Genomic DNA, 20,534 nt, shown 5'->3' with positions numbered 1-20,534 from the left:
CAGACACTGCTGTGGTAGGTCTAAGACCTCTTTGAAAGGCTGCGTGTGTGGGTGGCACAATCAATGTTACAGGCCAACTACCAGCATTTGACCTATAGGCCCTGGGAACACACAGTACTAGGGACTTACTGGTACGTCAAACAAGCCAATCATGGAAACACCAAATCAATATTCACAATTTACATAGGAATCACTTGCACTATGGCACTGATCAGCAGTGGCAAAGTGCCCAAAGCATCTAGACCAGCAAAAACAAAGCCCAGCACACAGCAATTACACAGGAGAAAACCACGCCAAGGATGCCAGGTCTAACACTAGCAATATACATTAACACGATAATTTACAGTATGTAAATTCTGGAATGTACACATTAAGTATGAGAATAAGGGGAACATATATGAAATGTATATGAACACTCAAACAGGGCAAACATATATAGGTGTGAACAATGCACAGCTTGTTCTCTACACAAGAAAATTCGATCTTCTTATGAAATTGTCCAAGTGTGTAAACAAAAACCAAAAAAAACGGAAAATCTCTATCAGAGTAAGCCCAAAAATAAATCTTTAAAGTAAGGAAGCTATAAAAGCACATTCCAGTGCAAACCATCTTCCCAAACATGGATACCGTGGCTGTCCTTGAAGCGTAAATTAACCCTCAAAGTATTAGGTGGCAATCACACAAAGAAAACCATGGTGGTTCAAAAATTAATAAAAGTAGTTTCTGCTTTAGGGCCCACTGTAGTTAACCCAAATACGGCTGCACCACATTTTGCTGGATCTCAGAACAGGGTGTGCATTTACGGCATTGGTGCTGATCCCATGATATTTCAACATACTTCCTTCACTTTGCCATCACAAGGGCCAATGACAAGAAAGCAGATGACTCCGCAATGAGTGTACACAACACAGACGTCTAATGGTATCATAGGTGAGATGGTGCATGCTCATGTGATTGCACAGCAACAAAAGAAATGGGTGAAAAAGAAATTACAAAAAAATAATTCATATGGTGACAAGCAGGCATTTTTATACAAAAGCATTAGCCAAGAGCTCTGCAAATGTTGGATGTTGTTCATCAACAAGTATCAAGTCTCTGTTGGGTGATCAGCTTCAGATGGAATGTCCCGTTAATTTGCGAGGTCCACCACTGGATTATACTGTACATGCACTATATCATTTTAAATCTATTTGTTTTAGCGTCACTGAGCACCACACCAGCTTACTACTATAAAAGTATTTATATGGCATCATTTGCGCAGTGCCCACATTTCAAAACAAGTACTCCATAAGAACCAACGTTAATTTGTTCAGGGGTAGCACAAGTGACGCAATGCACCATCTTACCCTCATGACAGCACAGCCTTCAACCCTTGATCCACAGTTCGCTCCTTAAAAACATACTATTGGTAGCTGAAGTGTTAAGGTACCAGGACAGAAAATTAGGACCCTTTCAGTGTCTCTATCTGCTTCTGCCATCATGGCCCCTGCGACCCGATGTACCTTGAAAAGAAGCAATTCAAGCAGAAAGCTAGGAGCTGCTATCTCTTACTGCCAGCAATGGCCTACATGATCCATGCCGTTGCACTGAAGCCACTCCCAACTCTAGGCCCCATTACTCAACAAAAAGAGAGCTGTGCATAACTCGGTTATCAAGACCAACCACAGAATCTACTGCCCAGCAGCTCTAAGGCCATGATGGACACTAGCTACCTTTAAGCAATCTCGAAGGGGAAGCCATGGGAGGCTAATTTTATAATTACTGTTAATCATCCCAGTGCCATTCGGATTTAGTTTACAATTAACCTTGCACTTTGCCTGGTAGCTGTAAACCTCGGGCACATAGCCGCACTGAAGTTCTAAAAATGGGACTATGTCAACTACAGAGGTCATTATTGTTCCTAAAAGCCAAGACCCTTATTCCTTACATTTTATTGTAGCTATGATGAAGCAATATATGAATAAATATGTTCATTAACTGTAATACTTATGTGGGGCAGTGCCGATACAGTTGGTTTGTAGATCTGAGCAGATATCAAGAAGTTATTTGGACCATGGAGAAGACTTTTGTTTAGGATAATAAAGGGAATAATTATGTTATCAGGAGGTAAAATAATTCCAGGTTCTGGGTAGCTATGAAAGCAGACATTACTCTGAGGTTTTACATTTGGAGAATGTTCAATGAGTATCAAGTAGAGATCTGTGCTGAATGAATGTGTGACAACAGCAACAGAAGGTATTTAGGTGGTATTGAAACAGATTTTTGCTGTGCCTACATCTGAATATTGAATGGATTATGCTAAATGGCTCAGAAATAAAATGGCTCCCATAGAGAGATGACCTAGTCACCATAACATCCATAAATTAAAAACTGTATAATAATCAATGCACTGGAAGAGCAGCAGGAGATAAATCCCATTTATGATGAAAACACAAAGGAAAACCAGAACCAAATTCAAACTAAGGGTCCGATTACGATGTTCGGAAACTGTTCCGAACAAATCGGTCTCGGAATCGTTTCCGAACAGATCGGGTTGTGCGAGTTTGAACGACTAATTACAATGCTTCCCAACATCGTTCGGTCGGACTCGCATTGACTTCAATGGGAACCTGTGTTCCGACTGAGAACACAGGCTCCCACTGAAAAAAGGGGCGGTTGGGGAAAAACTTGCACCCTGTGGCGGGCACCCCATGGTGCCTGCCATATTGTGCATGGCTGGGAAGAGGGGTACCTTGGGTACACCCACGGGCCACATTCAGACGACTCCAGGTGAAATGGGGCCCGTAACGGCCCCCCAAAGGCAGATTCCGATAGCAGTTTCATATCTGGCAGACCGAATCGGAATGGCTGTCTGAATAGGTCATCGTAATTGCTCGTTCGGAAACCGTGTCCATAGAGCTATGCGATTCGGTTCCAAAAGACTCAGGCTGTCCGAATGCCCTTCGGAACCGATTCGGACTGCCCGAATGGTTTCCGTGCATCGTAATCGGTTGTTGGGAAATGTGTCCGATTCGTTCGGAAACAAGGGTTCCGAATCGGATTCAGCAATACCAAATCCCATCCGGAGCCTTTCCGAATGACATCGTAATTGGCCCCCAAGTCTTAATGGCACTGAAGTGGAGCATACATGGACCGCCTAATAAAGGGATCCAGAAACGGTAATCTTCAATAAACAAAACACTTAAGGAAAAAAGCATGAGTGATACCTATGGCACAGAGAAAAAACTAGCATAATTCAACAGACCAGTAATAAAAATGTTGAAACTGTTTGACAGTCTCCGACTTCTGGCCCTGGAACACAGGCCGAGAAACAGGCCACAATTACTCTTACCTTGAAGAAATCTTCTTTGGACCCGCTGGTCCTATAGTTATAGGCCAGCCTCACTCCTGCCCTTCCCAGTAAAAGATATGGAACGTTTTGTAGGTAAAATAACTGCCACAATAATTGGAAGAACATGACCTGCTAGAGAATGAGCAGGGCAAGGAACCAAGTCTGTCTTACTCTTAGCCATGTATAAACTCAGGAACACGGTAGACAGTGGGCACACAGCGATCCTGATATTACTTGATCTTTTGGTCGCATTGGATACGGTTAACCACAAAATACTCCTGGAAAGACGGGCCTCGATCGATAAGGGTGGTAACTATCGGAGCGTTCTCATGCGTATGCCCTTACCCCCCACCGCTCTGGTTTTAAGTTCGTCAAACATGGTGTCCCTCAGCCCAAAACATTTTTACATATGTATGAAGCCATTAGTCACAATCATTTAATCCCATGACATTAAACTAGAAAATTATGCGGAATGGCGCACAACTGATTCTGTCAATTGAAAGCAATCAGCAGGCAGCAGTGAATGACTTTCACAAGTGCATGAATGACACTGTCATTTGGCTAAACTCCAATTCCCTCAAATTTAATGTGGATAAAGTTACTCAGCAAATAAAACCCCAGTGGTACTCCCCATCCCCCACCTTGCGAAGAGCTGACAATATCAGACACGGTTCACAATTTGGGGGTTATGTTTGATAATAAACGATCCATGGAGGGCCATATCCAGAAAGTTGCAGGCACATGCAACTCGCTCCTTCAGGGACTCCGGAAGCTTCCCCCAATGCTACCTGCTACGGCTAAACCCCTGATCGTGCACAGTGTCATTTTATGTAGATTAGACCACTGTAATGCTCTTTTGCTAGGTGCTCTGGAGTTTCTGCTCAACAGACTGAACAGAGTCCAAGTCTGCGCTGCTAAACTTGCACTGAATAGACCCAGGAGGTCGTCTACCTTAAACGCTATGAAGGCACTCCATTGGCTGCCTCTGAAACAGAACGGGTGTGAGCTAAATTTAGAGCGTAGGGGTCTCGAGAGTGTTCACGTTTGTTTTTTTTAATTCTTTTTCTTATACACAATAGTAATGACGGGATGAGGATCTACGTGGGTGGTGGTTTAGGTTTTATTAAATGGATCTAATTTATAGAGAATGCGCATTTAGCTGTAGGTTGAGAAGTCTCCCTTGTTCGGTTTCAGTGACCCCTGACGAAGAGCCTCAGGGCTCGAAATGCATTGGGTGGAATTCACATATACGAGTTCACTGTGATGAATTATTCATTTGGGCGTGAAGCTATAGAAGGTCTGGATGGGCATGTAGTATTCATTTGAAATCATGGAATAAAGAATCACGTTAGTACAACGCTGTCTCCGTAGTGATTTCTCAACACGAAGAATTCAGAAATAAGTATTTGGACAACTAGAGGTATACTTTTGACAAAAACTGGTAAACGCAGTACGGAGCGAACAATTGAAAGGAACAAATCCTTCATTCAGCAGTGCGACAGACTGGTGCGTAAGTGACGTGCAGTTTTGGACTACTCTGAAACAGAGAATCGCATTCAAAATATTATGTATAGTCTTCAAAGATTTGCAGGGCAAAGTCCCAGTGCCACTGCAAAACAGATTAAAAAGATATTCCCCAGGCAGATGTCTTCGTTCAGTTACAGCAAATTTCATTTGCATTGGCAAATTTCAGAAGACTAGGTGGGAGAGCTTTCATGGTTAGAACAGTACAGTTTTGGAATAAGCTACCCACCTTCCTCAGATCTGCAGTTGATTTATTGCATTTTAGAAGAACCTTGAAAACTTGCCTTCTACCCAGATAAGTCTACAGTGCTCAGCTTGTTTATCAAGCTGCAGTTCTCTGTCCTGGTTTAGGCCCTTAGCAGCAGGATACCAGTTTTGTGATAGTGCGCTTTAAATTCTGGTGCCAAATCAAGGAGAAGGACACAAATGCCATCTACTACCGTGAGATGAAATATAATTTAATATAATGTAATCAAACCCTCCAGAGAAACACTGGAATGTTACCTTGAAGGCCTAAAATTCATTTAGAGCAGCATCTTGCACGATCCTAACAAAAAAGATTCCAAACTGAAGGGGCACTTCCTAGGGACATAAAAGTAAGCAGTACTCAGTGCACTGGAAGTCACACCAGGGGAAACACAAAACAGAATTTAAAAAAAAAAATCAACAAAAAAAAAAAATCACTGGGATGGAACTTTAATCTATGCGAATTACTTGTTCTGGTTACCACGCCTTGACAGACTCATATTCAATGTATTTCAAATATTTACTGTGGAAATACTTGTCCCAACTTTTCATGCCAGAGAAGTAGTTTATATTGTACTGAATCAGCAATTTACTGGAGTGTTTTATAGACTGTTTGTGAGATCTTAGGGAGGAGGAAAGGGCATTTTTTAGATTCTTTTTAAAGTGAGCCAAATTGTGCTTTGAAATATATGAACGTGTTTGCAAAGATCTGCAGAAAAGAGCATTCTAGAGTTAATGATGCAAGCATGTGAGGCACTGGGCTTCCACTTTGCATGCACAGCCACTAGCCACATATGAAATTATAGATGGGTAACAGTGAATTATGGCGATGTTTTTCACCAAGTAGTTCTGTGTGACATCAAATCGACAACAAGAGCGAAGCTTGAGTTGCCTATGTCACTCACAACGCAGAGGTGAAAACTTCCTGGTAATTCACTTTTTACTCATCTATAATTTTATGTTGTGTATGGCCCCCAAAATCAACTGGCTTCAACTGGTACGCAAGGACAGAGAAATAATAGGGGAGCTACACATAACATGGCCACTCCTCCTTGACCCAAATGTGGAAAAAAAAAAAAAAGAAAAAAAAAAACTTACATTAGCCGCAATCCCTAACCAACCCCCACCACTTTCCCTGCCCGCCTCGCACTACTGCAGCTGTGATTTCAGTCAAAGCAGACAAGCAGCGCTGAGCTCATGTCCCTCAAGAGAGCCCTGTCAGCCTGGCCTGGAAGGCCGTTATGACACAGCAACAGTGTGTAATGAGTTTACTCATCAATTGTTGCTACGTCATAGCATTGAATCATAGTGTTACTATATTTAGAATCTGGTGTAAACGATAAAGGCTTCCTATGAAAGCCATGAATAACAAATAATTACTTATTGATTTACATGGTTTTATGTACCTCAGCCTAGGTCTCCCGGATGTTAAAAATATGGTACAGAAAAGGAATTTTCAAAATATAAATATTCCCTTACTAGTCAGAGGGTGGAATGATAGTCACTGAATAGCATCCAACAAGTAACGACGTCACAACAAGGAGAGTAATGTAATGTCACAGAATTTCAAGGTTATTGATAGAGTCCAATTTAGGAGTTACAGGTAGATTATTCTGTTTGGGGTCAGATTTTCACAAAGGCACAGCACAGATTAACAATAGTGAAAACCAAGCACACATGTTTGCATACAAGGGGATCTGCATAAACAGACAACGAGAGTGAGACCGTCTGTAGTGTCGTTGAGAGTGGTCGAGGTAAAAGGCACACCCTTAGGCAAAACAATTACTCCCTTGGGCCATTTTAAATATACAAGTAATAATACTGACCTATTCCCGAGAGGACAAATTTGTGCCCTGAAATTTAAACATTACCTTTGAACTTGGTGATAAGCAAGCTTCATTTACACATGGAAGCCCCACTACACTAGTCAAGAGAAAGACCATGAGAACTACGCAAGCATGCACAGCATGTTGATGTCACAGGGTTATGTAAACAAACTGAGCATTATGGCTTCAGAACAAAATATTCACCCAAGGACGCCAGATCCAAAAGGATTCTCACAAATCACTCACCTTAGTATCATAATATCAGGGGATTGCCTTATATGGAAAGCATTACTGATGTGGTGGCAGATTTCGGAGCAAGTAACATCATGAAAAGTAATGTGGTCGGGGCAGTCATGTTGTCTCTGAACCGAAGAAATAAGGCAATGGTGTATGAAACCAAGACAGTGGTTTCAATTTGGTGCAAAGTGCTTGAGGGAGGTTCTGGAGGAATACTATACCCATGTGTCCCTAAAGGTTTTGCGCAGCCAGATTCAATGTAACTATAACCCAGCGGGTTAGGCATACACTTCTAAGTTTCATTTTGTTTTCCATACATACTGATGGGGATAACTGTCCGTCATTACTTTGCAGGTCGTTGCATCAGGAGTACCTTTACATTGCATGGTTTTACATCTGGAGTGCCTTTATTTCAAAGGTAGGCAGGTAAGTTTGATTTTTAACCATACTTTATTGTACAGGATTTAGGAAATTTCTGACCTGTTTTAGGGAATAGAGCACATACACTGGTCACTGGATAGCAGTGTCCCAGTGTCAGAGTTCAAGGTTACCAGCAAGTGAGTTGCCCCCCAAAAAACACCCACAACTAGTGGGAGTGACCACAAAAGAGGGGTAATTCTGCAACATCTGTGTTCATATACACAATTATGTCTATAACGTATACATATATATTTCTAAATTAACATGTTTTAAAAACGGATTTTATTTAAAAATATTTAAATTTTATTTCATACATCACATTAAGTATTTAAGCGAATGTAATTTTACTTAATTATAAAAGCTTTTACATTACCCATCGCTGCACATTGCAATTCACTTACTACACTATACACCAACCATTCCTAAACTCTAAACACTCCTGCAATCCCTTTGCACCACCCATTCCCGCTTCTATACCCTACACATCAGTGTCTCCCTAAACTCTATACTACACCTATACATTATCTATTCCTGAACCTTAAAAAACATTTACTTGCCCTCAACCCATCAATGAGCCCAAAAATCTCCTCACCACCGCTATATGCCACCATAGGCCCTTAAAACTCTACTACTACTAAAAACTACCCATTACTAAACCATACAAAAAAAACACCCATAAAAAAAACCTACCCATTCCTGAACCCTGCAAATTTCCTTGAAACCTTTAAATACCATACCATATGTTTTATTTTGCTTTTTTAAACAAACGTGTATATTTAAATGAAATACATTTAAACCAATACTTAATGATATTGAATATGCCGTTGTTTATATTACTACGTTATTTAAAAAATTGCTTAAGTTGATTTATATTAAAATAACATTTTTAACTTAAATCAATATCAAATTAATTTTCTCCAATAAATTATCTGAAAACAAATTATATAAATACATAGATCTGTGATGTAACATCCCATTTAAGCTGTGAGGTAATGGCAACATACCACTGGGGATATTTGAGATCCCCGGAAAAGGTGCTAGTCCATATCAAATGGTACAATTTCAGCATTAAGCATGGGCTTTGTTAAGATGCCTGGGAAAGATTGAGGTTAAGTACTAGCAGTACAAGAAACTTTACGCTGCTCTTCTACGAGAACAGTGGCATCTGCTCTACTTGTGGGGTGGGGCACTCCACCGCTCTAATGGGGACTGGAAGCTTGGAACCAGTGATACTAATATGTATGAAATGAGCTTTGAACATTTTTCCCAGCCTATCCCATCAGCTGGGTGGTGGCCAGTGATCCATCTGATCTGTTTGTGAGGAGCATTGGTACTGCTGAAGCTTGCTCCAACACATATTTTATGGATGGGAAGGCTTACACTAATGTAGCCGGCATTGCACGTGTGCGGTGTCTGCAAGGGAGACCTGCATTTCCTATTTCTTGACATGCTGAACCGGTTCTGTGTGAAACTGAAGCCTGCTTTCGGCCATCTGTGATGTAACTTGTGTGTGTGTGTGTGTGAAGCTTGCACTATTCTTGGCTGCACTGAAGCCGCTCTACGTCTTGAGGTTTGTATTGCTGCCAGTCTGTTCTACCAACTCTCTGCGACGGAAGCATGCAGTTGAGTGTGGTGGTGGTGGTAGGGGGTGGGGAGGTGAGATGGGGGGGGGGGTGGGGGAGGAGTTCAGTTCACACTGCGGTCTGTTCTCTGGTGCCACAGTGTTAGTCAGTGAAGCTGTAAATTTGACTATAAATTCAAGAGTCCAAGGCCTCGTCAGCTTAAACGCTATGATAATAGGCACTGGCAAAAGCCAGTAGGTTGCGCCTATGCAAGACCTATTGACGTCGTCAATGTTTTTTTAAAGATGTTGCACAGCAGCGCAAGCTACTGTGCAACATGAGTAACAGTAAATAAAAACAAAGCGCTAAGGTGCGGCCAATGTAGACCGTGTCATTGCGCTTTTTTTATTTGCTCCAAGTCATGTTGCACAGCAGCCCGAGCAAGGAAGTGAAAATGGAGGCATGAGGAGGCCCTAACCAATGAGATGCAATGAAATGAGAGCGACATGGGAGCTAACCAATGGTAAGTATAGGGTGCGCTTTAAGCCAGTTTTTAAGCTTTTTTTTGTTCACAATAGCTTTCACCAACACCACATGTGCGCTGTAAGCAAAACCCAAAAAGAGGCCTACTGGCCGCTAGGCACTAGAAAGGCAAGGGAAGTGTGATGGTTCCTACATTTATCAAGTTCACTACATTTATCACGTTCACTAAACTATCAAGTGCACTGCTGAGGTCAGATGATGAACTATTTCAACTCCCATCCATTATTCCCTGCTCAGTCTGCTCGGGCTCAGTGCTGATGAAGAAGCACAGGCCTTTGCCCCACCACTATGCAGAAAGATGCATTTCCAACCAACACGGTCATCTGCTGCAAGTATAAGTGTGTGATGTCATCCAGAGTGATTTCATTGCACATTTGAACACTTAGTCTTGAAACAAAGGTTGAGCAAACAAGGTCACACCTCATCAGTCTTCTTGGAGGCAGTAAAAGGGTCAGCCACTGTGCATAAAGACAACCATTTATCCGGCCAAGTAAAAGGGTCAGTCACAATTGATGAGCTCTCCTTCATCATTAGTATATATTAAACTTTACAGCTACTGTCACATGAAGCAATCCATGCCACTGCACGCCAAGCCATTGCCTTCACCCCCCTGCGTACGACTATGGACCGCATTAGAATCAGAATGCAGGGCTAGGAATGCTCTCTTCCCTCTAGCGCAGGGTTCTCCAAAGTCGGTCCTGGAGGGCCGGATCCATAGCAGATTCTGAAGATAACTACATTAATCTAAATAGGGATATGCTAAAAATCTGGCCGGGGTCCAGCCCCACAGGATCAACTTACGAGAACTCTGCAACAGCGTGACCAGCCTCATTGAGATGAAAGGGGTCTTTAATTATACTCCAAGTTTCAACAGCGTCATCCCATGATGCTTTGTGTGCCCCCTTTTGAGGCTGGCATCAGAGGCATGTAAAGGTGTCTCAATGAGCAGTACTAGTCTGAGCAAACTTCAATCCTTCAGTAGAGGCACATTGTATAGCTAGATTTCCAAAGAACTCTGAAAAGAATGACAATGAGCAAAATAAGAAAAATGCAAATCTACACCCAGGCCTATGTGCAATATCCACGTTTTTGTAATTTTTTCATAAGTGTCCTCGAATATCATTTTCATGTATATTATTTTAAAAGTGTACATACACCTGCAGGTACCTTGATGCATTAAGTAGCTATCGCATATCTGACGCCTCACAAAAAGCAACTGTATTGTAGTGAACAACCACGTTTTTAGCAGGTTCCTGAATTTTACTATTGCAAGTGTAGGGGAAGCGTGTTCCACAGCTTTGCAGAGGCAACAGAAAAGGTCCCAACACGGAAAGTACTACATTTAAATATTCAATCAATAAGCCTTTTCTGACTTTAATTTGTGCATCAGTCTATAGAAGGAAAATATTGCTCTCATTGGGCTCTTTTTCACCGTTTACTGATTTATGCACCGGACATAGGCCTTTAAAAGTCAGACTTTGGGCAAATGCCAACTATTGTAGTAAATTCAAAGCAGGTGTGAATAGAATCTGATTTCTTAACATTTAAAATTAATCTGGCCGCTGCATATTACACTAATTGCAATTTATTAATGAATTTTGCTGGTAAGCCAAGATAAATCAAACTGCAATAGTCCAATCTCGCAGATGGAAAAGCATTTAATATCTGGACTCTGTGAAAAACTAAACAGGCAGATCATTTTAATTGGATTTGAGTCATCCCAGTGTGCACCTTTTCTAAGCAAGACTTAAGAGCCAGTTCTTAAGGTGGAATGGTCATCAATTCTAAACCGAATGGTATCGTAAACAAATTAAAAAGTAGAGATAAAAGCACCAATCTCTTGGGCAATATACATTGAAATCTTTTTAAATCCAGCAGCTGCCCATCCACTTTAGCTTGGTTGGACAGATTAAACAGGAAAACTTCTACACCAATTAAGAACCGTAAACCCCCCCCCCCCCCCCCCAACACCAAAGGCCTCAAGTCAATCTAACAGCATCAGAGTGTCATGGAAATGTATTGCCTCCAATTCTGACATGTAATGGTCATTTGGTTTTTTTCACCTGGCAGATGCTATGCCATAGTGGATTGATAGAACAGAAGAGAGATATACATCTGGTGCTTTGTGCGGGCCTTGATCACCAGCAGACTTGATCACAGTAACACACGCTAACCAGGAATCCCTAAGATGCTACTGAACCCGCTCTTGACCATACACAACGCCACTGCAAGACCCATACTCAACTTAAACCACCGCACTGACATCACCCCACACCCTAGAGACCTACACTGACTCCCAATTCACAAATGCGCGCAATTCAAACTACACACACACACAAAGCAATACAGAACAGAAGCTCTGCATATCTGAACACCCGCATACACTTCTATACACCTCCCAGGCACCTCCGCTCAGCCGAACTCTCACTGGCATGCATACCCCGAATCTACCAAGCCACAGACTGATGCCACGCCTTCTCTTATCTCTCCCCCAAAGCATGGATTGATCTCCTCCACCACATCAGAGTTTCCACTTCACTTCTTGGATTCTGCAAGAAGCTGAAAACCTGGCTCTTCGACTAACCTCAGCAGGAGGCAGCTGCCTTCCCACCTGCTAAGCATCTGGAAACCCTCAAGTATGATTTGCAACCTATACAAATACTGATAACATAACCTTATCTGGTGGTATACATCTCAAACACCGATGACAACTACTAAAGGATTACGTTCCGGTGAGTAGGTAGTCAAGAACTGTGGTAGTAACACATCCCGTGCTACAGCCGGTCTTAAAGCCTGCCTGGGGAGGCTGTAAGAGCACCTGAGATTCCACGAAGACTGATAACTGGGTAAATCTAGCACACTCAATGAATTTTGCCAGGAATGACAATTGGTACACAGGATTGGAATTTTCCAATTTGCCGGGGTCTAAAATAGCTTGTTTTTATTTTTTAACAGAGGAACGATTCATGCCACTTTTAGCTCAGAGGGTACTATGTAAGTATTTAATGATGCAGTAATAATATCCTACACAGCTAAAAGCAAAAAAGCTTTATGCAATTTAGCCAGCATAACTTCAACTCCTGGGCCTGAAAGTCTACGATTCTTAGCTATGGTCAAACGGTCTTCAGCACTGTGTTGTATGAATTAGTTGAAAGTACTCCACTCTTATTATTGCCCCATACTGAACTGCAAAATATCAATAGAGGAACTATTGAACTGCAAAATATCAATAGAGGAATTATTGAACTGCAAAATATCAATAGAGGAGTTATTGTCATGTAGCTGGACATTAACCTTCAAAATCTTTTCCTCAAAAAGTCAGCAAATTGATTGCATTCAACTGAGGAGTATAAATTTAATGCACATATTGTAGACCCATTGAGCTCTACGATTTCCAGGAACATGGCTTTCGAACGTTTTGCTGAGTGTTAGTTCAAGATCATCATTCATTTCTAATAGTTGGGAAGTAATCTCATCGCCTCACTAGAACGGCTGCATTCGGCGGAGTTAGCTTTTAAAGTCATTTATTAGTTTTCAGGGAAATCAAACTGAAGGACTACTTTGGTTACCCCCAGCATTTACGCCGAGACAGAGTACCAAGAGTTTTAGGAAGACGACTAACTTTGTACGGCCCACATCAGCTATTTCAATAGCAATTACAGTATTCGAACTGGCTGTCATTAAAGAGATAGAGAAGACTGACACAGAAGAAATCAAGTATTCCACAATCTTTTGAGAGATGAGAAAATAAAAAAGCTCTAGAGGAATTAAGCAATGATAGGGATCTCGTTATAAAACTGTTGGACAATGGTAGTGCCACTGTGTTACAGAACAAACAAGATTACAATAATGAATGTTACTGTCTACTCAAGGATGCCAGAGATTATCGCAAACTAACAGACGACCCACCAAAATCCATTAAAAACTGAAAATGAACACAACCTAGAGGTAGCTGAAGAGGGCCAGCTAAGTTGGCTTCATAGTTCCCTATGGTATAAACCCCCTCACACTGATGGCCCAAAGTGTGCATAATATGGCCAATGGAAGCTTATAATGAAAGACAGCTACCCTTCCCCAGGGTTGTTTATTCTTAATAGTTTACCATTTTGAATGTTTTAGGATGATTATGTACCAATGTTTTAACATTGAATCCTTGCACGCAGAAGGATGAACTAGGTACTATTTCTGTGGGAAGTGATGGGTCAGCCCTCTGTGGTTCAAGTATCAAGACATGAATTTCTGCATACTGTACAGTGCTGTCACTTAAGGTTTTGGTATGGTGCATTGTGGGTGGAAATCACCACCTTTCACTTCACCCTGCACACCCGTGCAGGCTGCTGAGTACATACATTTGCTTCCTACTTCAAGTTGAGCAGATCCATCCACATTGAACACGATATGATAGGACTCAATGGAGCTGGATTAACATTTTGTTCATGAAGGAGGAGAGCTTGTGTCCGAAGAGTAGGATCATACTGAAACTTCACATCCACCACACTTAAGGAAGTGTCCCACTGCACCCAACTAGGGTGTAAAGCTTGAGCTTTAGGATTGCTTTCTTTAGTGGCTGCGTCTAGTGCCAGTACAGAAGAAGCCATAATTATTTGTTTTCCATGCGCCAATGGCTGCTTTTGCAAAACAGCATTTTGCACAGCTCCAAGACTTTTTTCAATGGAAGTAAAACGTGCCTCAGCTGGAGAATACAAGTGTAACTTCTAGGCTATGGGAACTGTATGTCCCTCATTGTAGATTACCTGAATGGCTTGGTACGACACTTTATACTAGGTTTGTTTTCCTATCCCTAGTTAATAAATATTTTGTCCCTAGCATGTCTGCTTGTAGCACACAAGATATCAGTGTGTTTGTTCGTCCACTGGTTTGCAGAAAGAGTGGGAGAAATCAAGTTGTACTCACTCAGAATAGTTGGCAAGTAAGTCTGTCCAAAGTTCGGGAATCCAACAGGGATTGTAACTTCCTCAGTTTGATGGGAGGGTGGAAAGTAACACATTTGTAAAGAAAATCAGTTGCCCTCACTGGATAACTCAAATCCAAGAAAAGTCACCTTCAGGTAGGAAATTTGACTTTTTAAAATTAATCTTATAACCGTGCGATGTTATTATTGTCACTATCCGGTCTACCCTAGTTTAGTGTGTGTCTAAATCGTCATCAGTGAGATACAGGTCATCAATCTTTGATAGCGCTTTGGGATCTGGTTGCAACATCTCAATTATGCATGCTGAAAAGAGCCCAGGGCTGTTCTTCGATCTCATAGGCAGTCATCTTAACAAGAAATGCACTCTACCGAAACTAAAGGCGGGTATATACCCACTTTCATGCACCATATTTCGGCTCTAAAAACCACAGGAGGGTTATTTTGTACATTTTACGTACTAGGTTTGTAATTAAACCTGTGCTGTGAGAATTTTGTATTGCCTAGGTTCATGTGGGACTGTTTAGATTTCAAACATCTGGAATATATCTGGTTTGGAGATGGGAAAAAGAGGGAGTATTCATTGGAGAAAGACACAATGCTATAATGCACTACCAACTACCTTTTAAGGACTAAGACATCAATGGTCTCACTCAGGTTGTCATTATGTAGTTTTAATAAATTATCCAGAATATTTAGATTGTGATTAAAATCATTAGGCTCTTCAACCGATGCAGTTAATCTAGTCTAATTAAGATAGTCCAATTTTCTCCGCCACTTTGATGATCTTCATGTCCTCTTCATATGTGTTAAAACTAAATATTTGGAACCAAAAAAAATATCCATGATAGAATAGTCGGACGAAGGGACAGAATAACATAATTTGTGAAAGAAAACTAGTTATAGCTCCAAATCGAACCCAACGAATACCCCAGTTTATGAGTAGAGGAAAACATCAACAAACTGTAGTTGAACAATGACATTTTCATGAAATTGTAGCTGGTTACTATCTGATGGTTCAGCAAAATGTAAAATCAGTTCAGTTAAAATTGAGAACATTTGAGACATTTTAAGTGCTTAAATGTGAAATGAACTAATGTGGCATTAGAGAAGCTAGGCATGGGTCTGTAACATGTGTAAATGCCATGTTGCATTGTAAGCACTGAGTACTCTAACCTCTAGTAGTTCTAAGGCAGGGTGTATATCCTCCATCACTTTCACACATTTCAGCGTTTGTTTGACAAACTCAGCTAAGACCTCTGCCCTGTTTATCCTCTTTGCAGGGCATTAACTGACTGATACCCTTATGGAACTAAATCCTTCATTGTAACACACTATCCTCTATTAGCCATGTCTCTGTATATAGATGGAATCAAGCCTAAACTTTACAATTCAATCACATAGGTTATGCAATTTGCTTACTGCTGAACAGGCATTAATTAATGCCACCTCATAACTTGTAACAGCCCGCCTAGCCTACTTTTGAATGAAGGTGTTGTCTTCATTGTCAATTCAATGACTGGCATATGGGTCTTTGCAGGATTGATACATGGTACAGCCAGACCCAATTGGTATAATCTCAACCTAACATCAGGGGAGAGGTCTGAATCCTTCATGGCTAGATCACATAATATTTTGAATGTAAACAATCTTCATGACTCACCTAGTAGGTTTGGTTGTGGACAGGCGCCTATGGGCTTTCTTTTGCTATGAACACGCCTGTAGTCCTCTTAAATAGGACATCCTCTTTCTGCATAGCCACACTATTTAAAATGGGTGACTAGCGTGTTTATCAGGAAGCGAAGTTACCCTCAACTGTCGACAATCCAGAAATAGAGACAAGAGAATAATTCCACTCCCTCACCTAACCACTACTGAATGGTCAGATATTAATTAAACTTGTTAAAAATAAAAGCGTTTCGCAGCTCATTACACACACAATACAGCAGTACAAGTTAGCAGCAACAAAATGGCTACATTTACTCCTTCTACACAATTAGGTGTCAGGATATAGGTAATGCCTCTTCTATCTAACTAGTGCAGATGTGCCAGTAGCAGTCCTGTTTCAGCTTTTGTCCAAAAAACGAATAATAACCACAATGGCACACTACCGTGACAAGGAAGTACCATAACCCCAACTGTTGGAAATCCAGAATTAGAAACAGGTGAATAATTCCTCCGGGTCTCCCTGAACCACTACCAGATGGCAGTAGGTTATTAAAAGATTCAAATAATTTAAAAGATCCAAAAATTGTTCAATCAAAAACCCATGTTAACCTCAGCCGCGCTCATAAAAATACGTGTTAAAAAACACGATCTTGCACAAGACCCAGAAGGAAATGCTGTGGACTGAGAGAAGAGGGGCCATTTTGTGTGTGAGTGAAACATCTAAATGAACACGTTTTAAGAATGTGTCTATTGGAAACAGTGTTACCCATTTGTATGCGAAAAGCGTATCAAAAGACACTGTGGACATAGTAGGCCATGTGCAGGCTGCACTGTGCCTGCTGCTTCCTAGGTTATCAGTTTTTAATTGCATATGAATCATCGATTTATGGGAGGTTGGCTTCCTTCATTTGTGTAGCCTATAAAGCAGTAGTTTTTAACCTTTTGACTTCTGTGGACCCCCACTTAATCATTTGCAAATCTGGGGACCCCCTCTGATTAATTATTGGAGTCCTGGGAGCCTGAGTCATTAATGGAAGCCAGGGGCCATGGCTTCAGCAATTTCGATGATTTGAACCTCAAAACAAGACAGAAAAAAGCATTTATCAAACAACTATTTAAATCAATACATTTAATTCATAAACAAATATTTCATTTTAATGGGAGGGTTGGAACTTTTCGAAACTAAAAAATGACACCACCCATTGCCTTCTCAATTTCTAGCCTCATTTCAAATTCATTCACATTTACAGAACGTTTTCAAATTTTCAATTTTGTTTCTTTATTTATATGCACTTCATTAATCTGTTAATATTATTTAAAAAAATTAGGAAGCCGAGGACCTTGGAGTAGGTGTTGTGGACCGCAGACCACAGGTTATGAAACGTTGCCATAAAGAACTGCCTGTCCTTCACCATTTCATGGTCATTGGCATTTTGCTTACACAATTATAAGGTTTTCCTGTCCCTGCTCTGCCTAATGTCTTTCATGCTATGATTTTTTTTGCAAGTTTTATGAGCATGGCTCTAAAATTATACAAATTTGTTTATGCCCTGCTTAGCAGTCTTTTTTAAATTTTATGTTTTTGCATGAACAAAAATACATTATTTTCTGGACAATTCTATAGAGGTGAAAATCTTTTTGTAAACGGACTCGTATATTTTAACAGTAACTAACACAATTTCAGCTACACTCTGCATAAATGAGAAATATTCTTAAAACCATTCTAGACACCAACCTAAATATACATTAATTACAATACCGGCACTGAGTACTAGACACCGTTGCCCTTGCTAGCGGTTTAGAACTAGGTAAGAAGCATTGAGCAGATTTTAGCTGCAATTCTGAAAAGCGTAAGGAAGGAAATTGCGGGCGCAGAACAGAAACTTGTGAGTAAAGAGATGGCAATAGGAACACATGCCATCTCCTTCCTTTGTCTAAATTTGTGTAGCACAAAAAAGCAGAAGCAAATGTTCTGACAGTGGACACAACATCTTGGTTTGTCATCTCTCTTTTCATATGGAGAGGTTCTTGTCAATTCAGTGAACTTTTGGTTTTAAAAGTTGGCTTACCTTAGAAGATGCAACTTGCCTTCAGATGAAAGAAGTCTTTTTTTCAAGAGTGAAATTGCGATAAATACTGCCATATCGTGGTTGTATTATGGGGAACAGGGGTGCTAGTAATGGCAAACTTGGATAAGAAGTCTTTCTACTCACAGACCTGTGCCATGCTCTGACCAACTAAACCGGCCATCTTAAAGGGGCCTCATTAACGAAATAGAGAGATACCTTCGCTCAGCCACGATACGGACTAGAAAAGGCAATGGCAATGAAGGTCCTCAAAAATAAATGTAAACTAAAGACCAGCTATCTGTGCATGCCGGTATAAAGGATGTGTACCTCCACCTTCCCACTAAAGGTGAAAAGTCTGCTGCAGGGGCTTTGATCAGCCGACAGCTCAATTTTCTGCCTCCTACCAGGAAATGGCTGCATACACACCTCAAGGAAGCCAAAATGAAGAGAAGTAACTTGCATTGCACCCTGGGTGAAACAAGATTGTTCAACCTGGCGACCAAGTCATGTATGTACAAGATGAAGGCCACTGCTCAGCCACATTAGAGTGAGCAGAGGCACAAAATCTGTCCATGGCAATAAAGGTTGTTTTAATTTTGAACAAAAAAACTGTCTTACAGAATGTAGCACTTGATGACCAGACTACTCTGGTGCAGGCAGACATTCAGGCCAGTAAGAGCTCAATTGGCTGACCTTTGACTGAAAATGATGCCAAGACACAACAGAGAGAGCAAAGGTCTTATCTCCCTTAGTAACTGGGAAAATTGACTCAGTTTCAGCATACTGAAAATAGCCTTCATCTTCAAGGGGGCAAGGACATTAAGACTTTAAATCATGTTAAAGGGCAGCTACATGATTCCACTGTCTATTACCAACAATTTACTATATTATTTAAAACATCCACATAGTAGATTGATTTGATAAACTCTTACATGCAGAGACAGTTTCGTACTATTGCTTGATCAACACACAATTAAATTTGTTTCAACATGTTATAAAAGGGACGGTTGCATCTTAAGCTGGAAAGCTCTAGATTGATTTTTATATTAACTACTCAGTCTTTTCACATTTCACTTTCTATATCCAACGAGTAAGGGTTTTGCAGTTTCAGAAATTTTGACACAGAACTATCGATATCTAGTTCTTCGTACTCTTCATATGGTTGAAGTTAAAATCATACAGTTTGGCGCATCCCAAATATTCAGCTATGTATGCAGATTCTCATCATTTAGTAGCATACAGTGTGACAACAAGAATTTCTGAAAATGTATCAAATTCTCTGCCCCTGCTCCGCCGGCCTTCCAGAGACTGCAAATATGATCGACAAATGAGAAACACAGATTTTTCTTCACTCACGGCAGATCCAACCTCTGAAAAGTATTCCAAACAGACAGCATCTTCCTTCGTCCCTTCTAAACCTACCAAGAAGAAGCCGCGTACGATCCTACTCTAGCTGAAATTGTAAACAGAAATTAGTTTATAAGAATTGTCTAATTGCAATCTCGGATTATAATTTTGTTTGTGCATGCAAACCCAATGAATGTAAAGGCAGGATCTGACGTACAATAAGCATTTGCTTTCTTTCCCCCGAAAAACACAAATAAAACAGAATTCAAGAAATGCACTCAATTCGAATGGGCCTTGAAACCCATTTGACAATTAAATTGAATTTGTTCGGTCGCAGGGGGAAGGTTCTAGAAATCCATATAGTAGAAATATTTAACAAAACATGTGGAAAGAGTACTATGTGAATGATAGAGCCTTTTGATTATAATACAACACATTACTGAGTGTGAGGCACAGTTTGTTTTGCTTGGTAACACTAAATGTCATAAGGCCTAAAACAGACCTGCCAATCTGGTTATTGGAGAGCTGTGTAACAGTAAAGGAGAGAAAAACACAGATCCAAACACAGAAATACAGAACAGTACAGCATATAGGATCGGTGAAGTGCAGAAGTATTCAAAACTTGTTTTCACTTAGTGGTGAATACTACAGACTTGTAGTTTTTATACAGAACAAGCGACAGTTATCATTTCGCAGTGTAATGGCGCACAAGTTATCAGCCTCAGTGGGAAGAAACATGGGAGTTAACTGTGCTAGGATTCAAGCTCATGACCTGCACGTCACATGCAGATGTTTGTATGAGTCATCTGGATTTTATGGTGACTGATATAA

General features: G+C 40.7%; 1 protein-coding gene across 3 annotated transcripts in view; it reads right to left on the bottom strand.

Annotated features, from left to right (window-relative positions):
- Positions 1-20,534, bottom strand: part of PAK3 (p21 (RAC1) activated kinase 3) — a 347,852-nt gene that overhangs the window by 278,160 nt on the left and 49,158 nt on the right. The gene's annotated exons all lie outside the window — the stretch shown is intronic.

The sequence above is a fragment of the Triturus cristatus genome, chromosome 5_2 (genome assembly GCF_964204655.1).
Source record: "Triturus cristatus chromosome 5_2, aTriCri1.1, whole genome shotgun sequence".
Lineage (NCBI taxonomy): Eukaryota > Metazoa > Chordata > Amphibia > Caudata > Salamandridae > Triturus > Triturus cristatus.
The sequence above is the reverse complement of the archived record's forward strand: the minus strand, read 5'-3'. Positions and strand labels throughout refer to the sequence as shown.